This window comes from Eutrigla gurnardus, assembly GCF_963514095.1.
Source record: "Eutrigla gurnardus genome assembly, chromosome: 1".
In the NCBI taxonomy this organism is placed as follows: domain Eukaryota; kingdom Metazoa; phylum Chordata; class Actinopteri; order Perciformes; family Triglidae; genus Eutrigla; species Eutrigla gurnardus.
Genome location: NC_139915.1, coordinates 26896881 through 26916322, shown reverse-complemented (window position 1 = coordinate 26916322; position 19442 = coordinate 26896881).

Below are 19442 nucleotides of genomic sequence, written 5' to 3'. Positions count from 1 at the left end.
AACACACAATCACACAAACACAAATATAGAAGTGCAAGGTTCTGACTGGTCTGTGGGACTTTGTGAGTTGTTTATGATTTATTTACCACTCACCAGAGCTGGTTTATCGTCATGTGAGGTGTGTGTGCTCATACACACACACACACACACAGATGCACATACTTGTGCATTTAAGTGCACTGTCAACAAACAGGGATTCAGTGTCTCTTCCATCTGCTGAGTGTGCCAGTTTGCCGCAGGCATTAAGACACCTTCAGATGCCACACACACACACACACACACACACACACACACACACACACACACACACACACACACACACACACACACACACACACGCACACACATTGATTCACATGCAGCAGTTGGGAGAAAGTCACACCACAATAGCATATTCAGTTTAAAACTGGAGCAGACAGCTCAGTAACAAGAGGCATAAATTACCACCATCTCCCTATAGGAGACGAATCCCGAAGAAAAATGCAAATGAGTTTTCAGCAAAACTGTGGCGATCGCTTCTGCTAAATATTATCACGTTATCTCCAGGATTATAGTTTTCTTTTCTAGCAAACCTCTCTTTGAACCTGCTGCGGTGTAACTTGTCTTTTAATAACAAAACACTCATCCATTCTAAAACTTTAAGGTAGCACTTGGCAGGAAACAATGAAAGATATTCCCAGCCACCCACCCTCTTTGAATCGATAGTTTTTTGACTTTGTGCCGAGTCAGCTGTCTTCCCCGACAAAAAAGAAAAAAAGAAAAAGAAGAAGCATGCCACCGTTTGTGCTCAAGCTGCATCAGATGGCACCGTAATCATTAGCAGGGATGCCAGCTCAGGCTGTGGTGGTAATTGTGGCTGCTTTCTTGGTTTGATCTCATTCCAGCTTATGTGCATTGACACGGTCTCTAAGCCTAAATCCATGTGTCCAAATGGGATTGGACAGTTCTGGTTTCATGACCTCTGTTCAACTCCGTATGACAGCTGAAACGCGGGATGCTGTCGATGCATTGCCATTAGCTTACCTACTGTATGGATTTTGTCCTTGCACATAGATGGCTTTCATTCTGTGATATTGAGCTCAACCCCCCCATGCCCAAAGCTCCCTCTCTGTTTGATTAGTCCGGACCATTATGCTCCATTTTCAAATCAATATCTTGACGTAGAGCTGTCTGTTGGGCTTGTCTTGTTGTATGCATGGTGACAGGCGCATTGTGACGCTCCTCGTGTTTGATTTTGAGCGACTGTGGCATGTTATGTGTCCTTTTTGCGAGGTAGAATAGAAATCGTTGTGAAACAGTCTGTGTCCCAGTTTTGACAGCGGTTTGGGGTTTAAGTTAGAATAATTATCCAGATAACTCAGCAAACCAGCATCTTGGAACGGACCCAAGTCCCGTTGATGATAACTCTGTTTACGATCAGCTGACAAACAGACACATTCATTACTTTAATGTAGGTCAGACTCCTCAGTTGGGTAACATGGATTCACATGTTGTCTCCCCACGTGCTTTTATTTTGTTCTATTGTTTTCTATAATTGATTGTTCATGATTTAAATCTGCAGATTACATATGAACATCTGTACAGTCTAATGCAGTGTAATGAATTAGTTTGGATTCTATAATACACTTTTCATGCTGTCCAACTTTAAGAGCTTTTTGAAAAATGCTGAATAATAATAATAAAAAGTTTTCTTTGGTATTAATCTGCTGCACAAAGCTCACCAGGTGATGTGCTGAGAGGGCTTATCAGCTGTTTAACAGGTCACAGGCGTCCAGCTGGCTAAGCCCCTTAGCTTGTGACCAGAAGCACACATGACGTGATGTGACTCCTGATACTGACAGAGATAAAGCTTACACCTACACCTGGCTGTCTAAGCTGACTGCCACACTCTCCTGCCAGCGTATGTCTGTCTCTGTGTGTGTGTGTGTGTGTGTGTGTGTGTGTGTCAATGTGTGTGTGTGTCTGTATGTGGACATAATGACAAGCCAGTGAGTTTGCTGTAGCGTTATCCATCTGTAGTGTATCTGCATGGCTGCCTGCTTAGTATTCCCAGGTGTTGTGCGCTAAGCTGCATGTAGCTACAGTACAGACGGAAAAAACAAGGGCGAGTTGGGGAAAAAAAAGAGAGCCGTGAATAAAACATGTGCTGTTGAATTACATCTTGAGACAGTTAAGAGAAATTACAATAAACTTTGGGAAAACAACCTACAAAGGTCTCCGTGTGTGTGTGTGTGTGTGTGTGTGTGTGTGTGTGTGTGTGTGCAGGTGTGCCTGTGAAATGGTAGCTGGTTGCAGGTAATGGCGTGTGACAGCCGAGCACCTGACAACATGGCAGGGACTGGGAGGCTACCAGCAGCAGAGCAGAGCGAACCGTGAGAGAGATGGAGCTGCACCTCGTCCTGCCGCAGAGCCTCCACAGAGCATACAGCCATTTAATTTACTTACTGCACTAATACAATTATGGCCACGGTGATTTACAACGTCTGAGAGGGTGCTGTGTGTCTGTGTGTGTGTTTGATGAGTCACACTGGACCCCACTGCCTTCTAGAGGGAGATGGTAGTCGTCCTTGGATCTGTGTTTTTGATTTGTTTCGATTTATACAATAAGTGTGTCCCTGCATACCTGTGAAAGTGTAATATATATGTGTGTGTGTGTGTGTGTGTGTGTGTGTGTGTGTGTGTGTGTGTGTGTGTGTGTGTGTGTGTGTGTGTGTGTGTGTGTGTGTGTGTTTGATTTGTGAGTTTGGGTTTATACAACAGTGTGTCCCTGCATACCTGTGAAAGTGTAATATATATGTGTGTGTGTGAGTGTGTGTGTATTTTGCAATCTCTTGAAATGTACGTGTGTGTCTGTGTGTGTGTGTGTGTGTGTGTGTGTGTGTGTGTGTGTGTGTGTGTTCACAACACCATCTGCCTGTGACTGTGGAGCTAAAATCCCTGATAGCCTCTCGTTCCCATTTCAGAAACAGCTGATCAGTCATCCAACTAGCTGGCTGGCAGCTACATCAAAGGCAACATTGTCTCTGGAGAGCCATGTGTTACACACTCAGACACATCACCTACAATAACACATGCAAGTGTGCAATATCATCACAGTGGTTGGAGCAGAATGGCAGTATCCACAACCAAACTGCATCCCAGGTGGAGCTTTGAAGGGCCAAAAGGGTGTTTGAGGAGATAAAAGGAAGCAGAGAAGCTGGGGGTCAAGTTCAGGATTGGAATTTACTCATAATCTCTCTACATAAAACTATTGGAATAATATTTCCAACTTTTTTTGTGTGAAATCCACACTGGGCCAATCTGGTTTTCTTTCAGACTGCGCCAAAACGATAGCGCTCTTCAAGATTTTTGGAAGAGTTTTGTGTGTGACTTTATTTATAGAGCCCCTTTTAAAAGTGTTGTTCATTTTTATTCATTTCACTAGTTTTCATAGGCTCTATTGCATCAGAACACAATACTGTAGTTCCACTGGAATCTGTCAGGTCTGTTGATTATCTGGAGTCATTTAGACATTTGGTGATTTTTTTTTTTAATCTTACACAAATGTGTACTTGTAATGTAAGTGAGACAATTCCTTATGTGGAATATTTAAATGCCTCAATCAAAACAAATCTAACAATAGTTTGCAGCATGTACAGTGTCAGTGAGATGTATAGTGAAGGAATGAAATCTTTCTATGACTCTATCTATGTCTGTCAACAATACAATACGTATAGTCTGTATTATAACCTTGAGCAAGGCTCACTCAGGATTGTAGTCTTTTCTTTCATATCTGTAGGGAGTGTATGATCCTGTTCCTGCAGAGAATCAGCCACATAACACCTTAACTCATCTCGCCTCACATGAACTCCAGATCATCCCTTCACCTCCTCATCCCCGGCCACCAGTGGGCTATTAGACATCACCACTTTGAGAAAGCTAGGCCAGTGTGTCACTAGCAGCTCTCAGCATTAAGGCCAACTTTCACAGTCGGCCGTGCCAGCTCAGGATTTGGTTTCACCCTTTTATTTTGGGAACAGCGTAGTATTAAGCAGTGATGAAGTAAGGAAATATATGTTGATGCTACTTTCTACTACACTTTTAGTTTGTGCATACAATGAGCCAATCCCAGCTGACATTGGGCTGAGGAAGCCAGAGAAAAACCATGTGAGACACCGGGAGAACATGTCAACCTCACACAGAAGCTAAGATAGATTTAGTTGGGAAAGCGTCTTGAGCATCTGGAAAAGCCTGATATAAAACTGATAAAACAGATGTTATTATCTATTATTAAAGACCTGCCTGAACCTGGGTTCTAACACGGGCTCCTCTTCGTATATACTCTTATTTAAGTACGATTTAGCTAAATGGACCATTTTGTAAAAGTTTTTTTCAATCCATAACAATCATCATGCACTGGATGAAAGTGACCACGTGAAATCCCACACTCACTCGCATCTGCAATCATTCTGGTCTCGGTCTGGAGCGCTCTCATTAGACTCTGCCGTACCTCAGGACCCGGCCTGCTTCAGCTGAGGGACTTACCTCACACAGACCACGCTAATTAAATCCCCCAGACGTCCAGGCACTTAATAAAACCTGACATGACAGCCTGGCCTGTGCATGTCAGAGTGACCTTATAACCTGGAAGCTGCCTCGTGTGTTTGTATTTGTGTGTGTGTGTGTGTGTGTGTGTGTGATACTCGGGCTGGGGGTGTTGCCATCGGGGGGAAGGGGCAGACACCTGTCTCCAGTCCAAAGAGAGGTCAGTTTCCAGGGGTATGGGAACGACCGTGACTCAGCAGCTCTGCTGCAAAGGGCAGCTACATTAGCAATACAAATCATACCATGGGGGGAAGGAGCATTATGATTTTCATTTTTTCCCCCCGATGGTGCCAAAGCTTTACTTTGTATGGGACACCGAGTGTGGGCATTGATTTTTAATATATAAATTTGGCATTTCAAATTCAAGTAGTTGCCCCGAAGATGGATTTTGTTCAATTTTCATCTACATCCGTTTTTAAAAGCATTAGAGCCACAGATGAAGAACAACAATTGTGTCTCCTCATGTGGAAATATTACGCACTTAACAAATAGTTTTGAACTGCTCGGCCATTGAGCTGCAGCCTGCCTGCAGTTGTTTGTGCTATCTAGTGTCCACTTTACATTATTCCCTTGGTTTCCGCAAGGTTGACCTCACTGGAAAGTTTCTGGATGGATGGATGGATGTGTTCTATCCATCCATCCATCCATCCATCCGACCGATGTGGTGTGTTTCAGGCAGCAATATAAACAGGCAGAGTGTGGTGACATCTGTTAAAAAGAGAAACCCTCTAAACGGCATTTGTGGATTAACAGTAAATGATTAAACCCTGTTAGCATATGGATTAACAAGTTAAGCTTATGCATCAGCATGTGTGCGTGCGGGTCTGTGTCAGTGCTAAAACCTGGCACCGGCTCTCCCACAGCTCTTTGGTCATGTAATAGAATTTAAAACGGCCGGTATCTGTTTTGTCTCATTTCATAACCTGAATACTGCATTTAGCATCCTCGTCCAAATGCCACCGGCCTCACTTAGTGCCTTCCCTGAATTTCACTGCTCCTGCCCTATTACCTCTGTGATTGATGTGGGTGGTACCTTTTAATATCGCCCACAATGGAGAGTATCCATTTCTGAACAAACTGTAATAACGGTGATAAGGTATTATCTCAGTCTCAGCCTACTGACCTGGATCAGGGCGGAATATGATTGCACATTCACCACTGATACAAAAAAAACAACTTTTAGTGTCAAGGACAATAAGCAGTGAATCAAGACTGCATCCTTGATGAGCAAATTAGCTTCGTTACAGAATCATCGTTATGCTCCGTTTGATCTTTTCTGCCCGTGTATTTATAAGTCTGCAGATTTTTTTTTTTTTTATAACAAATGATAATTAGTTGAATCATAATAAGGCATGGCGCTGTGGAAAAAAAAAAAACAGGTAAAGTGGGTCATGTGCATGAAGACTTGCTTTGACCTATATTTAGAGGCTTTGTGTATCTAATCGAGCAACTCTTCCCAAACAGTAGATTTTTAAAATATTTATCACGCCACCAGCATGGGCCTATTCCTTCCTCTGCTCCTCGGTGCAGTACGGTTTGGTTTTTTCACTCCATGAAACCAAGATAGATCGCTCTGGATGGGCGTCGGTGCTTGCAGTGCCCATTCTAATTCGGCCTGGCTGCCACACCCTCAGCTGCTGCCTGGGGCCAGCGCGAGAGCAGCAGGACTCGAGCAGCGGTGAACTATGGCTGCACGGGGGCCAGACGGAGAATATAGGTCATGCAGCCCTGCAGATGAAAGATGCATAGCACTGGCTGCCGGGGTTGGAAGCTGGGCGTAGATGGAGTAAATATAGAGATGCTTCCAACTCCTCAGCATGGGCAGTTTAGATGACCACAGGGAGGGATAGAAAAGGGCATGTGCAGGGTATATGCAGACGGGAGGAGTGGCATGCGAAGCCGGTGGGGAAATTCAGGAAATGTAGTGCAGGGAGAGGCTCGGGTGGGGTCTGTGCTGCGAGTGAATGGGACTCACAGGAACGGGAGTGTGTCAGTGTTTGTGGGAGGAACCAGAATCAAATGCTCTTTCTTACTGATGAAGGGGAAATAGAAAAAGCAGGCTCCCCTCCTCGGAGCAGCTGCGGCTGGCACACAATATGATCCTCTGTCCGCCTGTGGCTGGTGGTGACTGAGGGGCGAGTGTAAAGATCACACTCGCAGTGCACATATCCTTTTGTTTTCTTCAAGAGTTGAGAGTGATGTGGTCGTTTTCGGCGCTCGGAGCAACGTTGCATCACTCGCCGGAGCACAATGTCAGTCGCACAAATGTGATTCGAAGTAAACAGTTTGATTTATTTCATATATTCTACCTTTAAGGGACAGTTAACCTAAATTACAAACACATTTTCTCATTTTCCTCCAGTGGTGTTTTTGATTTATTTGCCAAGTTTTGAGAGTCTCTGAGATTTCTGCCGCCGCCTCAATATAATATATAGGTGAATGGAAGTTTGTGGTGCTGCGGTGAAAAACGGGAAAATCCACCCAATCTTTAGACAAAGAAGTAGCCCCCTTTAAGACTTGTGACTGGCATAAACCTCCATTGTAATTCTTAGAAAATCTAATCTAATCTATCTGCATGCTGATACCATGAGAAGTATATCCTAAAATGTTCTTTTTGTGTAAGTTCGGTGTTCCAACCCCTTCATCCTTTCAAAGACGATCATCACAGAGCAAAAAGAAGACATGTGCTGTGTGCTCAGAGAGCAGGAGTTCAAAGAAGGACTGTTTGATGTTTGAGACGAAGTGTAAATGCGGTCCACTCCATTTTAAAGTTTCACCAAAGCCTGGCAGAGAATTCCCTTGCTTGCCCTCTCGTCTGTCGCTCCCTCCCCGCGGCAGACGAGGTCAAACTTAGGCATGCACTCGTGATAAGTGGTCTTTCGTTTAAAACGAATGTTTCGAGAGGTGCTTGTCATAATGTCTGATTCTAGAGGCAGCGGGTAATATATGTGCATAACAAAAGAGAGGGCACTGCAATCACTCAACAACCTTACGTGCAGAGTTTCCTTATTAAAAACATAATTATGCAAAGTTTTCAATCAAATTAGTATCCCTCTGCAGTCTGCCGTCTATTAGTCCAATCAGATAAAGTTATAAATGACCTGCAAATGCAGGACTTGGATTAAACGTGATGATTATTCCCCTGAAAGTCCGTCGTTCTGTTATGAAGCAAGCTCGGTCCTCATCGTGCCGTGCAACCAAAACCAGTTTGTTACAAGAACAAAACACAAAGATTTCTATGACTCATTAGCTCAGTTCTCCGCCCCTGCACCCCAGTGAGCTAATAATGATAATTTACCTTAAAGGACAAGAAAAGTGACACAACTGCATGCGCTGTGACCTCAGCGGTTACAATTGGCAGCAATTTGACTGACAATCACACAAATTGAATACCTGAGTGATTTATAAAGAGTGAAAGGTTCTAAAAAAATAAAAAAAATGGGATTAAACATTGGCTGCTAGTGCTGTTACATTTTGGCTAAATGGCACGTAATTATGTAGCTCGGGCTACCTGAAGGGAGTGAGTGAGTGACAGAGGCTGATGAGTGGAGGCAGGAAGAAAAAAGGAAACAGTGGGGTAAAGGTGGGGGTGACAGGGAAGGGCGGGGCGACTTTGTGACAGAAAAACAGCGAGGCAGTGCGGACCGAGCAGCGACTTTGAATGGACGTTGGGTGTATTTGTGGAGGTGAGAGGGGCACAGAGGTACATGGTGAGGGGCTAAGAAAGGGTCCGCCCAGGGGGGGGGCGGCTAAATGTGAAGGGGTCATCGCTGAGAGCCGAGCAGCGCCTGCTGATGCAGACAGACTGTCTGTCTCTCCTGCACTAAGGAGTTTAGGGGACACACAGAGACTCAGCTGCTGGTCTAGACGAGAGTCAGGGAAGAGGCAGTCAAGGAGAAGTCCTTCAAACCCCCCATTGCGGGATTGGTCCACTCAGTGCTAATGCAGACAATAGGCCACCTTTTAAAACCCCTACACACCAAGACGACCTCAGGACTAGTGCAGCAAAAGCCAAAAGCTCTGCACCGCCTCACTTTTCTGCATGTCCAACTCCTGTTGCCTAAAAATGTGCATACAAATTCTAATTTAAAATTGAAATACTATTTTTTGTTTTTAATCAACATACAAAAAAAAAAAAATCTTTATACTGAATGTCTCTCCAAATTGTTCCCAGCCAACACACTTCTGTGTGTGGTGGTTCCAGAGACCTTGGACATATTTTTGCAGTGTCATTTGTGTAATCAAACATGAACACGGAGTAACAAAAAGAAACGATGACAAACAGGTGCCACCTGTTTTTTGCAAAATGTATCAGTCAAAGTCGGCTGAATGCTAATTAATTTGCAATGGTGACGACTCAATTAGCCGAGGCGACGGGGACATAAATGGCACAGACAGCTAGCCATTGCCTCATCTGCTCTACTTGCTGCCACCTCCATGACAACAAACATACGGGTCTGGGACAGACGCCAAGCTGCCACGGGCAACGAATGTCTGACAACTGGTGTAAATCGTAGTGAAAGATTTTTGTTATTATTAAGAAAACCAATTTTAGCATAGTTGGCATGATCGGGATTACATTTCACACCCCACATTAACATGTTCCAATGGAAATGGGAAACGAACAAAAAAAATCAGTTGGGATTGAGTCGCAGTATCGCACGTCGAAAAATAAGATTGCAACTTCCCAGCCTGCCAGCTGTTTGCCATGGTGCCCTGCACCTGCTGCACAGTGGGAAGGTCATTGCCAATCGAATCACTGTAATTTGGGTGCTTCTCTCTGCACCCATTGGAGAACAGCTAATAGATTATGGGCAGAAACCTGCTGGGTGCGTGGGTGTGTCTGCCTGCCTGCCTGTCTGCCTGTCCTGGATGTCTTTCTCTCGTGTGCGAGTCGTTGTGTGTCTGTCTGCGCGTCCTCGTGCGAAACCCTACATAATGCAAGTGTGCGAGCCAGCCAGAAGCAGAGGCTCACAACAGATGAGCCGTTGCAGTGATTGGCTTGTCCCTGCCGTGTGCTGATAGGTCGTTGTCTCTCTCTGTTTAAACAGGGGCTCTAATCAGACACTTTTGCAGGCTGTCTTGTTCAAACACACCATGCTCTGCACTGGGAATCTGGCAAACACAGACTTGTATTTATGTGTGTGACCGTGCGCGTGCATGTGTGTATGTGCGTGCACGCCGAGGGTCAGCATAATTAGTGTTGGTGGGGAAATGGAAGTGGGCTGTAGAAATCCGTCTTGCTCAATTTTCCCGCAGCCCGGCCCTCATTCTGTCACACCACCCTGTGATGCATTTCAGTCCCTCATCTCCTGCTGGTGATGAAGTGTATAAGTGTGTGTGTGTGTGTGTGTCGAGGGGCCACCCTCATTCATTACTAGTTGAAAGTTGCTCAGTTTGACTCCTGAATATAAAGTTCAGATAAAATTACCCAGATCTTCATCATCAATGGAGCCTGAAGAGAAAGAGCACTAATGCTTCCTTTAACCCTCAGTCCAGCGTCGTTCTCTGGCTCACTCACCATTTTTCCATTTCCACACTAGCTCAGCCGTACACATCATGTTGTAAGATAGGACAGTCTATAGCCAAACATTGTCCAGAACTGCCCTTTCGCACAACAGGAGATTGTCCTCCGTGTTAGACGTGCTCTCACCTGCTGAATTTTGTGTTTGTTTTTTTCATGAGTTTCGGAGAGAGGTGGCACCCGGGTAGGGCACAAAAATGTGGCTCGATAAAAACACCCACTCACTTGCTGTGAGTAGAGTGCTGCAGGAATTAATCCTGAAACCAGGAAATTAGATAGCAACTTGCACTTCCAGTTGCCTCGCCTTAAAATCAACTGTTTTCTTTTTTGTTAGATGCCTGAAATAAGGTTAAGAGAATTTAACATTTTGTTCTAAATAGGACAAACTCGCTCAACCACTGCTTTGTTGAGCATATTGCCTGAAGAAATGAGCATCGCATATATTTCTTTATTAAGATTTGATTATCAAAGGGTGGCAAGACAGGGCAATTCCTTTTCAAGGATTTCATAATTTCCCAAAAACTCACATTCATTGCCAGAGGTCTTTGCAAGTAAGGACAAGTAGAAGTCAGATATTTTTCAGTGCAGCTGAGACATATGATGCATCGACACCAAGAACTTTTTATTATGTGCAATGTGATTAAAAGCATGTTTTGAATGCTGTAAGAAAGCGTATAATTCTTCCTTAGATATCAAGTATAATCTCTGCCAGAAACGTACACACTCTTGGCCATGATGGGCTTTAACTTCGTCTCGACTCACTCAACCTCTCTTTCATTTTACTTGTTAAACTAATTGTCCTGGCATCTGAAGCATTTCATAATTAGAGACAAGCCAATGTTAATGCTATAGTGTTAAGCCTTGTTTTGTGTTTTTTTTCCACTTGTACGTGTAATTGTGGGCACAAAATGTGAACCTTCACACACATCACATCATGGGCTTGCTATTTGGAGACCAAAAGCAGATCTCTGACGACCTGATAAAAGGGTCACGACTTGGTTTTAGGTTGAAGTAGGGTTTAAGGTTAGGCTCAGTCTCCACAGGGAATAAGTGTAAATGCAGTATTCATGCAGTAAAAACAAGTGTCCTTGTTTGTTGGTTGTGAATTTTAGTCATTCCGGAGGGGTCCGAGACTGTGACTGCCCCCTAGGGGATATATGGCTGTCACTGCTGTGGCAGGTGTGTGTGTGTGTGTGAGGACTTTGACGGTCGGTGGGTTTTCTCTGAGCCCCCCCCCCCCCCCACACACACACACACATATACGTACAGTACACACACACAAAGATCATGCCTCTGTACGTTAATCCCTCTGTGCGTGCTGGTTCAATTCCACGGAGGCTAATTAGAGATAATCAGAGGGAACCAATGTTCTGCCACAGAGCAAACTCCACTGATTTGTTATCACTGAACTCTTCCCTTTGTCTGCCTTTTTAGGTGTCTTGTCTTTCCGTGTGTGTGTGTGTGTGTGTGTGTGTGTGTGTGTGTGTGTGTGTGTGTGTGTGTGTGCGTGTGTGTGTGTGTGTGTATGCAGTACATTGATAGGAATATATTTTGGTGACAGTATAGCCTTGAAGGAGTTTTAAGTGAAGGGTTAACACCACACATTTCTTCCTCGCCTGGAACTTTTCTCTGTCTTTTTTCTGACCATGAATGAAGATAACAAAAAATAAAAGTACATCTCAAAACTTCATAAGCCAATTACGTCCTTGCACTGAACATCACAGACTGGATGATAAAGGGGTTTAAAACTGTATGATCATTGAACAAAAGTATGTCCTGTAAGTTTAGAAAACAAAGCAACAAAGGGGGGTGAGGGGGAAACCTAAAAAGGAAGTGTTTCTTGGGACGCTGCATGGCATTGAGGATGTCTTGAAGGCTTGAGATTCACCCATCTCATCCTATCACACCAAACCCGACATTACGTGCTGCAAAGAAATGACAGGCATGTGTATCGGAGTGTTACTCCTCGGTCCAGCAGTGGGCGTTATCAGTGACGGGGCCTTCCAGTGTTGAGGGAGCCGGCACTTCCAGGTTAAGAGAGAAAAGTGTTACAGTTTCTTAGTGCCACTCTCCTTTTTATTGTTGCTTCTTTGCCTTTGAGCGTGGTTCGTAAACACAACTGTGAGTTATATGAATGGTTAAAGATTAAGTTGATGCACGATGTTCGAGGTGGGATTTAGCAGTGAAACAACAAGGCATTCAAAGCAGGGCAAATAGAGGTTAAAAATATCCCTGAGCACACTAATGCTCCCACCCCCCCCCCCCCACCACCACCACCACCACCACCTTTTGATTGATGGTAGGATGTGTCATTCCTATTATTGTTTTTTTTTTCTGTCTTCTTTTCTCTATATCCCCTCAGCTATTTCCCGATATGTTAATTTCACATTCCAATTAAGACGAAGTCACTCAGCGGAGGTGAGACGAGGTTTAATGAGATATAATTGGAAATGTTGAAGCTTTTTGCTGTTGCAGGAAATTGAAGGGCAATATGGTTAGAAGTCAGTGTTCAGCCAAATTAATTTAATGAATTTCTGCTACAGTAAACAGTAACACAGACAGCCGGATTCTTTGAGAGGAATGTTCCTTTTTAACAATGGCTTATTAGTTACCGTATTAGGATTCTGTGTGAAGCGGCTCATCTTTAAAAAAAAGCAGGAAGTAGCAGAGTTGTACAGCGTTTTCCCCAAATGGCATTATTGGAGCTTCTGCTCATTTTTAGGCTCATATGTGATGAGATATTATTGCCTGTTTTCGGGTTTGGTGCCTGACAGACAAAGAGAATACGTGTGTTGGCCAGATGCCACATATACACTAAGCTGGACATTTTTTATTAGGTGTGTACTTATTTTTGTGTAAGTGTACATGTGTGAATGTTTGTGTGTGTCTGTGTATGTGGGTGGTCATGCAATGCCACGGGTCATCAATAATTTATCAGCTCTACTCTCATGCATTTAACACTTGGTTTCACTTGATTTACTCATCTGGCTCCTCCATCACGGGGGGATAAAGTTATAATTAAAACATCTCCTTCCCCGCCGACTTGATCAACAAATTCACCTTTACAGTGGCAAAAAATAAAAAAGATCCCCTCAGTAAGTACCAAATAGAAATGCAGATAGTGTAAAACATACAGTTCCCACTGAGAAATATTTGACTTTCAATCATCCATGAAGCAGGGGATATCGTAGTCCGGCATGAAGCGCAGCTGTGCCTAAAACAAAATTAAAACTGGATCCAATTTGAGTTAAAATGGAAATTAAAAAGCCAATTAAATGCGGTATGCAATCCGTGGGATAGTGTGCATATGAAAAGCTGGGAAAGGAATAATTCAAATAAATCCTTTTTTTGAATATCCATTAGCTTCTGAAATTTCAGAGGTGAAGTCATCCTTGGAAATGTATCCGTGGAAGACAGCCTCGGAGAAGTAATTGAGCCCGGTGGATGGAAGCTGGACCAATCACTGAGCTAATGTGAGTGGTTTAGATGAGATGACTCACCGGCACCGCTTCCTTAAACGTTCTATAAACAGCATTCAGAGTTTTAATATAGCAGCAAACTATTCCTAATGTAAAGTTATAGTGGAGTCATGATTACCTGGGCAGAAGTGTGTTGTAATCTGAGCTTCTGTGTGCTTTGTTTACGTAGCCGGGCCGGCCGCATGTGTATGCTAGTGCATGTGAGCGTGCATGTTGTTTCTCACTGGCTAGCTCATTCCACCGCTCTGCTTATACGACCGCTGCTACCCTAATGTTTGCATTGTTTGTATTGTTTGCACCGTTAGCCGCTAGCCACCGGCTCAGCCAGCTCCACATGGAGAGCACCATGGAGGCGATAGATGCGCTCTGGATTCTGGATATAGAACCTTTAACCTCCGCAGCTTCACGGACGACTTTTCAAACGACATGTCGGAAAACCCAAAACAGCCACCATGTTTTTCCACTTTAAAAAATCCATCCATGCAGGAAGGTTTCTGAGCAAAGGAGAGCCGGTCACTCATACGCAGTACACTTCAAATGACTCATTGAGCTTTTACCAGACCACAAGCAAAGCATTGAGATTCTGATTTCATGCATCGTTCACGCCTGGAAGAGATTCAACATCACAAAGTGAAGATGATCATTTATTTTTCCACATCAGGTAACTGCCAGCGCATCGCTGTCCAGGCACGGCCATTTCAATAATTAATAAGTCATTTTCTGTGACTACAACACACGTTAGCATTAATTAGTGATTTATCGTGCTTTTCACTCATGCTGCATAACGACAATCAGCCTTGTTGAATAAACAGTCAAAACCGTTTCTTTCAGAATGATCGTGTGTGTCACAAGATGTGGTTTTACGATTCCTTTTACTCTCAATAAAATGACTCGTTTCACCCACAAGAGCTAGTTTCAACAGGATTTAATTATTAGCAAATATAGTCATTATTCTTTCTATTCATATTTCAGTAAATGCTTGATATAATCCAACGTTATACAGCTTTAAAGGTCAGGCTGAAGTCACAGCTCACATAAGGGGATATGTTTCGTGTCCTTGCCTGCAAAAAGAAAAGGAACGGGCAACAAAAAGAATGGCATGAAAGAGGGAAATGAAAAGAACAGAAGAGAAAATAGATGATTGAAAGAGCGGAGAAGAAAGCAGCTGATTGGGAGAACAGAGGAGAGAAGAAATAGATGGAGTCTGGAGAGAAAGAGGGATAGGTGGAAGAGGCGGCGGATAGGCCTGTTTATGTGCGGCAGCATTAATCTCTGTCAGTCTTTTGGTCAATATTGTCTGTGGTCTCGACCGTTGGATGTCGCTGTAAATGATTGATATGGCAATAACCTGTTTACCCAGGTGGCTTAAAGCAGTGGTATTCTCTGCAATATTGAATAAGCAGCACAAACCCACTCTGCTCTGCAATAGTGCAGGTTCACATATATAAGTGTGTGTGTGTGCGCGCTTGGAAACACACACACACACACACAGTGCTCAGGGGTACATCAGTGATGGTGGCAGTGCTGCAGGGTGGCCCTGGAAAAAAGAAAGAAAGGTCGTTCAGGTGGATAAGTTTAAGCATCTGTCCAGCTGAAGTGTCCTTGAACAAGATTTCGAATCCCTACTTAATTCACCTCCTCTTTTAGTTAAAGCTGCACTCGCACTCATAGACTCCTTGATCATTTCAGGACAGAATATTTGCATACTGAGTCACTGTTTATTCATTATCTAGGGCTGGAGTTTTTGCCCAACTGGCACTGGATAGAAAACAGGAACACATCTGGATAGATTGGCGGTTCCATCACAGAGCTTACAATGAGACCCAAAAAGGATTGGTTGGTTTTCGAATACAAGCTGGAAAAAGAAAAACAATCCCAAATTCTTGCTTTTCCATGAGCTTGTAACTATGGAGCCACTGCTGACATTTTGTCCTCTTATAAATCAGTATCTCTTAGGTTACAGGGAATTATCCGGGAGGCCAGTTGCTTTGATTGAAAGTTGCCCTCTGTGCTCTAAAGGACCTGCATCTGGATCGGAGCTGAAGGTCTACCGAGAGGCAGCAGGAGATAAGATGCAGTGGCCGTCTCGAGGCCTCAGCTCCCCCTCTGGCAGAGTCACTTCGACTTTTCCTCCGCTGTCTCCACTGTCTCCACTGTCTCCAGCCTCCTCAGGGCCGCTGGCTTCTCAGCTCTCAGCTGGTCGTCTTATCAGCCAACACTGACAGACGCTCACGAGGACCACTGACACACACACACACACACACGGTCGAGTGCTCTTAATGTAAACAAAGATTAGATTAACCTGCTTCCATTGTAGCTTCTTTGTGTATGTATGTCATCATGTCACACGCTACGCTATCAGTTGTCATGTTTTTCAACAAAGCTCACCACATCGAAATGTCAAGAGAATATTTAGAGAATCCACAAAATAAGAATAACACAATTTTTCAATTCCATTTTTTCCATTCGGTGCACACATTTTTTTTTCCTTGCAGATATTTTTTTTATATCTGTTTAAAGGGATGCAAATGAAAGAGTGAGATGAGATGTATTAGAAGTGACAGGAAATTCATCTTTAAATCATTAGAAATGTTTTTTGTTCTGTTGTTTTCATTTTGCTGCCTGGAGCTCGTTGGCTGGGTTTTGGCATCATTTCTATTGATTATGATAAGATGTTTTCATTAGATTCATTGCGCTATAAATTGTATATGAAAAATGTAATTATTGACTTGTGCTTATATTGGCTTAACATTCTGTAGTACTCATTTTGTCTGTTGACTTTTTAATTTAAAACATTTTCCGATTTAAACTTCTGGTTCTACGATGTTTAATGACAATAACATGAAGGGGTTATTTGACCTCTGCACATAAAATCAACAGGTCATGAACGCTGGTTTAAAGTCCATCAAAGGTTTTGTTGATCGTGTCTCAGTTTGTTTGTGACATAACTAAAAACATGGAGGTGAATGTGAACCTTTGCCAAAAGGGGCTGATGCTGCAAGTGTCACAAACATAATGTGGCATATATAAAGAGCAGTGTGGGGGTGTGAATGTTTTATGATATTTTTTTATTTCACAAGTAGAGTTTAATGGCAGATGAGACGGGAGGCTGTGCTAAAAGCACCTTCCATTATATATTTTACAACGTGGAGATCTATTGCTGGCCAACTATCCCATTCAAAGACATTACTTATACAAGCCCAAGTCCCTAATGCTCGACAGTATTTACTTTTTACCTGCTTTTGCCATTTTCTATTCAAGCTAATTCAAACTTTTGTATGACTTTTTCCTATAACACAAGCAAGGACCGGCATCTCGACTGCATGAAGCTGCTGTGAATGGAATAAAGAAGTAACAAGGAGAGTGCAATGAGTTCTCTGCCAGGTGTTTCTGGACCACCGCTGCTGTAATGTTGATTAAATTAATACAAATCACAAGTGGCCCCTGTCTAGACTGCAAGCGTATCAGACACATTGTTCGCACAACAGATACGCTCTCGTTTGAATCTGCTGGCTGCCAGTTTACAACACGGACTGGGCTGGGCCTCCGCCATTGTTGCTTTCAGCTTCAGTATGCACATCACATGCTAAGAGCTAGCTTATCCGTAAGTTACATTGCAAATACTTGAAGCTCTTGAGGTTGCTACAATGTAACATGCAAGAACGTATACACATCTCAGCTAGTACTGTGTAACTGTGTATTCTATACAAAGAAAACTGTGCTAGGCTGTACATTTAGACTCACAAAGTATAACAATTCCAATGTGACACATAATTATTCGGTAAACTATCCAGCGACATATTCAGTTTAGTAAAGTCAATTTAAGTACATTGTGCTGATAATGCCTCTTTCATGTTTCACTTGAAGTAAGAATCACTTTTACTGTGTTGCAGTAATAGTTCTACTATAAATACTTTTACTTCAACAATAAAGTTTTGAGAACTGCCAATCCCAACATTCCCGTTTAGAGAAAGCGCTGAACAGAGCGTTCTGTGCTTGTTTATTAATATTGAAGTTGAACAGAAGCTGCTCGTCCTGTGTTTAATTTCGTTGGCTATTAGCTATTTGTACTAACTGACTAATTATTAGTTATTATCAAAAGCAAATCAAGAGAGAAACAACTGATAATCCGTAGTGGAAACAAAGCAGTTGTTGATCCCTTACAAGCCAGTTTAGAGCAGCGAGGAGTCGGCATAACAGTTAATATATTTTTTTCCCCATAACTGAGCACAAAAACATATTAGGCTGCAAAAGAGAGGACTGACAGTTTTGTGTTCAGAGGAAGTGTTGAACAGTCATCATGAAGTGTTACACAGTGAACAGCACTTCAGCTGCACGGAGCCGTTGCAGACAGCTGCATAGATTAAAATGAGAGTGTATCTGGTACGTGTGGATGAAAAACGCGTCTGATGCGCTGGCGGGTTGGATGGATGTTGCCGGAATTCTGGGTTCTAGTCGTTCAATCAGACATCATGACACTGGTTGTTGTAGACACACCTGCTGGAGACCTTTCTAGCTCTTTATCTGTTCCGTCCATCCCGTCTTTTCTCCTCCAACAAGTGAACGGGTTACAGTGCCAGTGCAAAGCAGTGCAAAACTTCCACCATGCCAGTTATCTGAGGCTGTTCTAACACACTCACTGTGGCATGACATGATACCGAAGTTTGCCTTTCTGCTCTGTATTTTGGATTAGAACTGACTTCCTATTACCTTTCACGACGTCGAGTACCGTATTTATTTGTAGATAGTTTTTGTTGTGTCGGGGGCCTAAAAGTACGGCTCAAAGGGGGCAGATGTATCCCTGAGCCACATTTAGTACTTTAACTATAAGATTAATTTCCTTTAATAACTTATTTATTTTTTCCATAGTGGAAAATGTGTGTTTGTGCATACGCTTGCATACATTGTCTCACATGCCTGCCTGCCTTCCAGCAGTTGCCCTGGGCAAAGAGAATGCATTTCCATTGCCAGCTCTGTAAAGATCCGCCTAAATGAGAAAGTATATCAGTATGTCAGTGTTGCAGGGGGGAGACTTTCAAAAGAACATATCAGAAAATGTATTAAGAGGATGCTATTCTCCTTGAAGAGAAGAAAAACCTTGTAGCTGGTATTTTTATCGGATGAAAGATGGAGCGGAGGAGACCTTGTAACCTCATCTTTGTGTTGATGAGAAGAGGATGAGATACAGAAACACTTTTCTTTGTGCAGCTAGGAATGAGCGTGGCTTCTTGAAAAAGACCCCGTTGTCAGCCAGAGACCTCGATTAATGAATTTTGGAAAAAAATAGCAGTTCAACTTGCTACGCATGCAGCAAAGGAGAATTATCAGTAGAATTCTGCCATATATGAAATGAGCATTCGTCTAAACGAAGTTTGTTTATACTTTGCATTGTAAATTAATTCAAATTTGGGTTCATGAATATGCACAAGCTTTTCCCTTTTCAGCCGAAAGAGGACACTTTTAGCTGCATGTCCTATAGCCTATTTAAGCTACATCTCTAGTGGTGGGAGGAAGGACCGTGTGGTTGTGGCTTCTCTTTGCATAAAATGAAAGCCAAATGTGAAGTGGCACGTTAGCAATTGTAGAAGGAAAGCAAGTCTGGGCCAAGAGAGCCAGGGAATAAATACACAGCTTTTTGAACATGTTTTTTTCTCCGTCTGGTTACAATAAGAAGATGAGTACTGTATCCACCGCCTGTTTCCTGAAGACGGTGTCGAAGAGAGTGCATGAGGTATAGACCCAACCATTGTTCCACGTTCCCTACAGGTGTCTTCTATGTGACTGAATCAGCATAACATGCATACATTATTCACTGAATACTGTTATTGGTAACTTTCTGTCAAGTTATCTTTGAA